The 10,187-nt window shown below is 39.4% G+C and overlaps 1 pseudogene across 1 annotated transcript; it reads left to right on the top strand.

The window, feature by feature from the left end:
• The first annotated feature begins 1,378 nt into the window (after positions 1-1,378).
• On the top strand, positions 1,379-2,239 carry LOC307061290 (small ribosomal subunit protein uS2-like; annotated as a pseudogene). Its single transcript has one exon. The product of its transcript is annotated as a small ribosomal subunit protein uS2-like (transcript).
• Positions 2,240-10,187: the final 7,948 nt, after the last annotated feature.

Raw genomic sequence — 10,187 nt, forward strand, 5'->3', positions numbered from 1 at the left:
AATTACAGTCAAGAAATACTGCCATATTTTCCTCAAATACCTGAATAATTTTAAGGTAGCAAGAGGCCACTAAGAGAACGGTTTTAGTCTCATTACATGTTGAATTAGGGAAAATAAGAAGGGTATGTATGCCCCCTCCCCAATTATTCTTAACTGAGGTCCTGTGTTGAACCTTTCTTTCAAAACTGCTGCAACACAAAAAAAGTGCTACCTCGCTTCATCCTCTTACCCTTCTTACCTTCCCTAGGCCTTTGTCAGCCCCACCTGGATTTCTCCTCAATGGCTTCCCTGACTCCAGTTTTGCTACTCTCCAAGCCAAACTACATTTCTGCTAGACAGGTAAATTTCCTAAACCTCTGTGATGACCTATATGGGAAAAGAATCTAAAAAGGAGTGGATATATGTATATGTGTAACTGATTCACTTTTCTCTACAGCAGAAACTAACATGACATTGTAAATCAGCTATACTCCAATAAAAATTAAAAAAAAAAAAGAATAATCTGGGTTTTGGGGAGTGACAATCACGGTGCTCCACCCTGGGAGAAGAAACCGACTTTATACATTTGGAGAAAGCAACTCAGTGTCTTGATTTTGTGTGATGAATCTGCATGACACAGCTAGTTTCATTACTGAGGCTTTGGGCTCTAGCTGGCTCCACTAACAGGCATTCTGAAAAGGTTTTTCTAAGAAATTAACTCCATGGAATATTGAGGCCCGTCACCTCTCTGTTGGTTCTAATCTTTCTGACATGATTTTACTTGCCAAGAGTATGCATGTCAATTTTATATTCATCACTTTGGTTGAAAATGTTTGGAGCAGGAAAACCAGTGCTATGGCTGGGGCTTTCTAGGTGCATGGATTTCAGCAGCCTCAGATGGTTGCCACACCATAATTCCTGCAAGCTCCCAAGCTTCTTGTCCTTGAAGCTCTTTAAAAACAAGCCTCAAAACCCTAGGAGATAACGTAAGCAATTGGTCAGCCTTCTACTGTCCCCTCTTCTTGATCCTAAACTAAATTAGCATGATCTCATTTATTCTCCAACTTTTTATTGACAGCCTATTATGTATCAGGTTTACCCCCATGGAGAACACAGGGTAGTGAGAAAGTCAAATAACCAGACTGGCAATAAAATAAAGCCTCATACATACCATGACAGGTGCAGTGTATGTTAGGGCTCTGGAGCCAGACTGCATTTGAACTCTAGCTCTGCCACTTACTGGCTGTGTAATGTTGGCCAAGTAACTTAACGTCTCTGTGTCTCAGTTTTGCTATCTGTAAATGAAAATAATAATAGCACCGCCTTTGCACACTACCCAGACAGGGGTCCATATGGCTTGTTCTGCATTCTCATCGTAACTTAAAGGGAAGCTCTCACAATGTCCAGAGCCCTTGGTGTCCTGAAAATGAAGGAGGAGGATGTCCTCATTCCTTGCAGCAGGAACCTACTTAGGTGGCACCAACCTTGACTCCCAAATGGAGCAGTACATCTACAAAAGGAAGAGTGATGGCGTCTACATCATAAATCTGAAGAGGACCTGGGAGAAGCTTCTGTTGGCAGCTCATGCCACTGCTGCCATTGAAAACCCAGCTGATGTCAGTGTCGTATCCTCCAGGAATACTGGCCAACGAGCTGTGCTGAAGTTTGCTGCTGCCACTGGAGCCACTCCTATTGCTGGCTGCTTCACTCCTGGAACCTTCACTAACCAGATCTAGGCAGCCTTCCGGGAGCCAAGCCTTCTGGTGGTTACTGATCCCAGGGCTGACCGCTAGCCTCTCACAAAGGCCTCTTACGTTAACCCGCCCACCATTGGTCTGTGTAACACAGACTCTCCTCTGTGTTATGTGGACATTGCCATCCCGTGCAACAACAAGGGAGCTCACTCAGTGGGTCTCTTGTGGTGGATGCTTGCCTGGGAAGTTCTGCACATGCGTGGGACCATCTCCCGTGAACACCCATGGGAGATCATGCCTGATCTCTACTTCTACAGAGATCCTGAAGAGATTGAAAGGAAGAGCAGGCGGCAGCTGAGAAGGCTGTGACCAAGGAGGAGTTTCAGGGTAAATGGACCGCCCCATCTCCTGAGTTCACTGCTCCTCAGCCTGAGGCGGCGGACTGGTCCAAAGGTGTGCAGGTGCCCTCTGTGCCTATTCTGCAGTTCCCCACTGGAGACTGGAGTGCTCAGCCCACCACTGCTCAGGCCACTGAGTGGGTAGGAACAACCACTGAGTGGTCTTAAGCTGTTCTTCCACAAACTCGCAATAGTTTGATGGAAAATAAACAGTTTCTAAAGAAAGAAAATAATAATAGCACCTAATTTATAGGATTATCTTGAAAGTTAATTGAAATGATGGTAAGAAAAGTGTTTAGAACAATATCTGGCACAAAGGAAGTACTCAGTAAATATCAGCTAATATATTCCAGCCCAGAAGAAAGATAGGGTGCAATGAAACAGAGCGTGGGCCAGCTGATTATTGTTGGTACAGACTAGTACATGTGAGAGTTTGATAGCCAGAGTTCACTTCGACTGGTCATGGCATCTGTCCTGATTGGTCAGCATATCCATTTTGATTGGTGGGGAATTAATTGTGCTGTATGGGTTGTTTATTATTATTTATATCATCCCAGAGTCTAAATCATTGGTCCTGAAACATTAATATACACTAGAATAAGTGCAATTCTTGCTAAAAATGTGGTTTCTTGGACCCCAGCCCAGAGAGTTTGGTTCAGTTAACATGGAGTGGACCCAGAAATATTGTATACAAACACTGCAGGTCTGCTGTCTGAGAAACTCTGATTTGGAGGGTCAGGGAAGGTCATCTAGAAGAAGTAACATTTAAACCAAGATCTGAAATTCTAGTTCCTGTAGGCAAGGAGATGGAGAGAGCAGAATGGAGTAGGAGATTATTCTTCTCAGAGGGAACATTGTGGGCAAAGGCACAGAAGTTAAGGGAGAGAAGTTCAGAATGGCTGCAGTATTGAGTACAAGGGTGGAAGCAATGGGAAAGGCTCTGGTCATAAAGGCATTGTAAGCCATGAATTTTTATTTTATCTTTGGGACAACGAATAGGAAATCACTTCACATATTTTGAGGAAGGGTGACAGGATTGTATTCACACACCGGCAGAGCTCTGGTTTTGTGCAAAGGGGAGAAGTCCAGCAAGTCAGAGGCAGGAGGCCAGCCAGGGGGTTCGCTAGTGAAAACTGTTGCCGTGACAGGTGGCCTGTCTTCTGTCCTCATTCCCGCGCTTGGCCCTCTCCCTGACTCCTTCCTCTCTCCTTGACCCCCTGGACCTCTCTTGACTCACTTAGCCACTCGGGTCTTATTGGCTTTCTTCACATCAGGTGTGGCCTCCCTGCTCCTGTCTCTGACAAGAAAGATGCACTGGTCTCAGTGCCTGGTCACATGGGTGCCTGAGGAAGAAGAGAAAGAGGAGGGAGAGGGTGGAGGTGACTCTAATGTAAGATGTGAGAGGGCAGGTCATGCCCATCTCTTTGTGGCTACAGAAGTGGCAACGTGTAGCAATAGCGTCTAGGGGAGTAGTATAAAGTAGGTGCTCAGCAAATACTTGCTGAAAGAAGGAGAGCTCTGTCTGGAACAGTGGACCCATCCGTAAATACCTGAGGGTAATTCTAACCGCTACAACCTTGTCATTGTCAATTTGGAGTCATTTTAATTCATCCGTTTGATCATACTTTCTTCTCTTTTTTTCTCCTTATTCTTTGCATATTTCCTAACAGGGAAAGGTGGTTGGACACCATTTTTTCATTAGTTAGTCAACCTCAAAATGTTGTTATTTTAGCGATGCATGTTATCCTGCTATTGTATCTTTGGCTTTTTGGAATTACTTTGCCAAAGCAGAGAAAGTACAAATCCTAGAAACCTGTTACTCTCTAAACTCGCTTCATAAACCAATCCAGAGTCATTTTCCACAATGGGATTGAGAAAGAACAGTCAGTAAAGAAGCGTAGCACTTACTAGGTTACCCTTCAGATCCCATCCTTCAGTTAGCACTTTGGTGCAGGATCCCAGGAGGGCAAGAAGTAGAGAATGAGGGTTAAATAAACTTCTAAAATGCTATAATTTTACAAGGGCCATGCATTAAAACGCTGGGATTAGTCCCTGGAAAATCATTTATTCAATTATTAAGACAAAGTTATGGATAATGCTTTTTCCTCCACCTGACTGGATATTTGCTGAAGCTGAGTTGTACCCATTGACAACAGGGATTAAGGAAGCTTTTGCTATTAAGTGCCAACTGTGTGTTTAATTGTTACTGCAAGAAAAATAGGATTTACTGGTAAACTGTGCAGAATTTGAAACAAAGTACCCTTTTTACTTTTGTAGGAATGTGGATGCTAACCAAATGTGTCCGCATGGTTTCAATTAAGCGGAAGAATGTTAAATGTAAAGCTAAATTGATGAAAATAACCAAACTTTCTGACAAACCAATACATTGGAGTCTAGAACTCATTGCCCATACTGTATGGCAGCCAGAGAAACATTGCTAGATCATCAATTTTTACTTAATTTTTTGAGTTAGTTTATACTTGAAAAGAAATAAGGAGTGCTAGGCAAGTTATTTAAATTCTTCCCAGCTATAAACAGAATATGCACATTGGATGTGGACTGTATCCTTCACTGTATGCAATTGAACTGATTGTTTATTCTTTTAGCAATTTCCTCAGAGAAATTTTCAGAAACCCAAGACAAAGTTTTCAGGGAACTTTCATGTCAACATTTTGGCAAATGATCTGGCAAAATGCTAGTCGCTGGACTATTTTTCTAAACTCCTCCGACTGCTCCATAGCAATCCTTAGTCTTTTAAAATAATGTTTTAATTTTCCTTCCCTCAAGTTTTTTTACTCCTTCAGGTTGCTGTCATGGTGAGATGACAATGTTCTCAAAAAATTATATGAGTTTGGAGAAAATTCTAAATTTCTTGCTGAAGACAGGATAAAATTACACAGTCAGAATGTAACTCTGTGTACATTTCTCCATATGTCAGAAATTTCTAGTATAAAAATTTACCTCTGATAGGTCTTTTTATTTTGTGAGAAATGGCAGGAAATAAACTGTTTAAACAAACAAAAAAAAAATGTGGAAGCTAGGGCCATCATCTTTACTGTTGTGACCTTTGTGTGATGTGAAATGGGCACTCCTCGCTGAATCATGGCCCAGGAACCCTGTCCCCACATCTTGGTCCCCATTGCCCTACAGGTTCAGAGGCCTCCTGAGATCCTCTTGCTTAGAAAGTAGAACTGCTGCCAAATGTAGGGTGGAGTCTCTTGGTTTTCATGGCCCTGGCTCAGGTTCAGAGATTGCCAGATGGACCCTGTGTTCTAATTTGGTGCATTCCCAGCCAACGGCCTATTCACAACCTATTTTATGCTGTAATTTTAACAACAATTTTTTTTTAATTAGATGGTCATTCAGCACATGTTTTTGGTGACCACTCAATAAGTGTTATTTTTGCCAAATTACTTTTTGGGCATTGTCATGAAATTGCTCCTTTAAATGCTTTCAGATCAAGTTTTCAAACCTTTTCTTCAAACTCACCCCAAATTTTAAATCAGACATAATTAAATATATTACATATTTACATTAGACTCTATTTCAAATTTTTACTACCTATTTAAATGGCATCCAGAGGGGGAAAATAAAGTAATCTTGTTTGAGAGTAGGTAATACAGTTTTCCATAAATTTACCTTTGGATCTAGTTGTTTCTAATGGTTCTGACTTTGCTCAATTAATATTGCTGCTACCACCCCATTAACTGCTATATTAAATATGTATTAAGATGCTCTATTGATAATAAAGTATTTGAGCATTTTATGTAATGATAACCATCCAAAAGTTGTATCATCTGCACATTTGACTAGTTTAAACCTCTAAGGTATTCATTCACATCACAGATAAAAATGTTGAGCATTTGAGTTCTGTGATGAGCCACTGAACATCTCCCTCCAAGTTCAGCTGATCTGAAAATACTTATTGTGCATTCTCTGCTCAGCCTTGGGATGCAAAGATAAAGAATATTACATGGTCTCTGCCCTATTTAGAGTTCAATAGGGATGATAGTAATGCACTGATTGATAAATATATTCCAGCCAGCTATGAATCCACTTAATGTTGTATTCCTTAGGTCACATTCCTGATTCTTTCAATTTATCAAGTGCCTTCTATATATCAGGCAATATGATAGGTCTTGGGAAAAAATAAAACATGGTCTCTGATCATTATTTCATCTACAAATTTACCCTGAAAGACTGTATCAAGGGTTTTGCTATAATCAATATCCACTATGCCAGTTGATTTAGGATAGTTTCCACCATGTGGCTTTACTGAATTCGGATAGCCATAGCTTGCAGAGAGCAAGCCTAACTCTCAAGTTTGGGATGGTACCTGAAGCTTTCTGATACTCTGTCTCCTTAGACATCCCTTTGACTTTATCAACCTCTTTTGTAGGTTTTATATTTTTCTTATTACTTTATTTTTAGAAAACTCCATCGTATATTTGTATTTCTTTTTTAATATATAAATTTATTTATTTTATTTATTTATTTTGGCTGTGTTGTGTTCGTTGCTGCGCACGGGCTTTCTCTAGTTGTGGTGAGTGGGTCTACTCTTCGTTGTGGTGCGTGGGCTTCTTATTGTGGTGGCTTCTCTTGTTGCGGAGCACAGGCTCTAGGTACGCAGGCTCAATAGTTGTGGCTTGAGGGCTCTAGAGCACAGGCTTAGCAGTTGTGGCACATGGGCTTAGTTGCTCCACAGCATGTGGGATCTTCCCGGACCAGGGCTCAAACCTGTGTCCCCTGCATTAGCAGGCGTATTCTTTTATTTTATTTTATTTTATTTTTATTTTTTTTGCAGTACGCGGGCCTCTCACTGTTGTGGCCTCTCCCATTGCGGAGCACAGGCTCCGGATGCGCAGGCTCAGAGGCCATGGCTCACAGGCCCAGCCGCTCCGCGGCATGTGGGATCCTCCCAGACCGGGGCACAAACCCACGTCCCCTGCACCGGCAGGCGGACTCCCAACCACCGCGCCACCAGGGAAGCCCATAGCAGGCGTATTCTTAACCACTGTGCCACCAGGGAAGTGCTGTATATTTGTATTTCTCATTTATCCTTTCTTCTCTAGTCTTTCATATCTCCCTGCTCTCCAGTTCTATCCAGGACTTCTCAATTTTCACACTAGTGGTCAACCTTAAGTCAATTTATCACCCATTCCAACATTAGTACTTTCAAGAGATATGTAAGGACATCTAATAAATGTGTTGGGCATGATATTTATCAGTTGTTGTACATTATCACTCTCATACATTTGCTTTAAATATACCTGAGATCACTTTTGTCTCTAGCCAAAAGAAGTTGTCATGTGTAATGTGGGGTAAGAAACGTAACTCTTTACACCACAGAATCAAGGCCTGATAAATGCAAGGTTATTATGAGGATGGTGGGGCAGTGTATTTCAAAGAGGGGTTTTCAGGAAGGTCTTAATGTAACATTCTGCACTAAAGAAATACCATTAAGCCCACTTCATCCAATTTGCCCTTGAAGGCCCATTTAGAGTACTTATGAACCTTCCTATCACAGCATAAAAGTTAATACAGTTTAGAAGGTTTTCCACTTGAGGGATGGTCAACCTTTTTATAATCCTTTAACTACAATTCTGTGCTGTCATTTCGGTGCAGAAGTGATAACATTCGGATCCAACAATCATTTATTATTGAGGGCCTATTGAGTATAGGCACTCTGATAGGCACTTTCATAATAATTTGTTATTCTCTATTTCAACAAGTATATTTTCTTGAGAACTTATTATGTGTCAAGTTTGTGTACTATATGGAAGATTTGATATTTTGTCTAAAATCTTGGGAGAATCCTATTGAATGTAAAATATGAAGTTAAAGCCTCTAAGAAAGTTCTTTGTGTTTATTTTACCAAAATAATTGTGTGAAAGTTTCCCATATTCCAGAATCTTAGATACAGAACAACAACAAAACAAAATGAGAAACTTTTATTATAGGAATATTGTTAATATTTTTATTGGATTTTCTCAGCAGAATACAGAATAAAGCAAAGATCATGTATGAGAGGAAATATATACATTTTTCCTTTTTACATATTTTCTTTTATTTTTGTCTTTTTTCTGCTTGAAAGTCATAATAATGTACAATGAATATAAATTTACAACATATTTAATAATTTTGTATTTTATATGAATTTTAATGTCAATATTCAAATTCAAACAATGGTTTGGATGAATCCAATTTATATATGAATGACTCAATTTTGGTCACCAGGAAACTTGTGTAACTCACTTTTTGGTGGATTCCCTTATATTCACCTTTCAAAAGTGCTGACTTGTCAGTGTTGGTTAAATTCTGAAAAGAGATCAGCATGGAACTCAGAATAGGCTCAGAACTCAGATAGAAAACCTTGTTCCTAGTTCTAATTTAGGCTGTAACATTAGCCGTATTCTTTGCTTCTCCATATTTAGCATTGGTAAGTTTCTATTGAATAACAATCTATAGCGATTCACTAAAAATAATTTTAATTTTAAGAAGTTTAAAATAATAATGATAATAAAAAACAACAGCAACATCAGTAATATTAGCTAAGATTTATAAGGCTAATTGTTTTATATATATCCTCTTTTTATCCTTAAAGCACTTTATGATTGTAGGTTATCAATATTATCTCCATTTTACAGCTGAAGAAACTGAGGTTTCAAGAGATTAAATATCTGCCATGTTCTTAATGCATATTTTATTGAACGTCCTTTGGATTTTTTTCTCTCCATTTTATTTGTCTTGTATAAATATTACAGTGATAATAGGTAAACCTAAAAATCTAAAACCAGTTCTCAACACCATTGTTTGAAAGGTTTTGTGTAAATATGTGTGTGTGTGTGTGTATTCATACAAATGCTTACCTAAATAGTGTATAAAATCTGATGTAACATATAAAAATACTAAAGAAATGCTAGATTTGAAATTTGAGACTAAAAATAATATTGTTCAATTGTTAGCAGCATCAAAGAAACATTTGAAAATAATATTATAGAAGGTTAAACAAATGGGAAAGGGGTTATAATCTCAGGCAGTTTTTGAGATTTAGCGAGAAGCCAATAAGGGTCCTTGGGACAACCTTTAGAAAATGTTTTTGCACGGGATGACCTCTTTTTTTCCCTTTGGGCTGTAACAAAGGGCATTTTGTTCATAGAGCAATTTATGTCAAATCCTTTTTTGAGCCCAGGAAGACCAGATTTTTGCTCCCAGGTTGTATTTCTCTCATCCTTCTAAGGCCAAGGTTTGAAAAAAATCTCTAAAAGTAAGATTCAATAAATACATGGACTTGCTAGAAATATTTAGTCACTTGGTCTTGTGATTGCGGCAAATCATTCACTTGAGCAGAACCCAAAGGGCTTGTATTTCCCGTTATGGGAAATACAATCTGGGTAAGATGGAGAAGGTTCTTTAAGGGGAGAGGTTTGTGGGTCACTTCAAAGTTACGCATGCTTACCTAGAGTTCTCTCCTTGAGGAAACTGTTAGCATCAGCATCCATATTTCTGTTTTTAGTTTAGAATGCTCATTTCTCCTCCCCACTCAGCCCTCCCTTCCTGTTTTTTTTTTTTTTCTGATGGTTTTGCAGACTCAAAATGCCTCTCTCGGGACACAGCACAGAGGTCTGGGATGTGATGCTGAACCACCAGTGGTGATTTAGAACAATCAAGACCCCCTGGATGTATTTTTATACTTTACCAGCAGTTTGATAACTAAGGACTATAAACTTTGAACGGTGATTCCAAGTCCCCGTAGACTGTCAGGCTTACAATTCACCTTTCACACTATTTTATAGAGAATGACACTAGCTCCTGCCTTTTTAAAAAAAGTAACTTCTGGTTCATTAGAAATATTGAAACATGATATGTTATAAATGTAGAAAAACTATGATGGTTGACAGTATTCTTATGTATAAATTCCTTTTTAGGATGGCCTTTCCTTATTTGTTACTTACAGTGGCAAATAATCAACCCAAATAAGTTATTTGAATGTACATATCCATCACATAAAACCCATTAAAAAACTCATCATAGCTCTTGCCCTGCCGCCGCAGAGTCATGCGGAGGCAGAGGAGCGGGTGCACTCAAGATTCAGCTCCACCTGTAACCCACCACC

This window comes from Hyperoodon ampullatus (genome assembly GCF_949752795.1).
Source record: "Hyperoodon ampullatus genome assembly, chromosome: 12".
Classification (NCBI taxonomy): Eukaryota; Metazoa; Chordata; class Mammalia; order Artiodactyla; family Ziphiidae; genus Hyperoodon; species Hyperoodon ampullatus.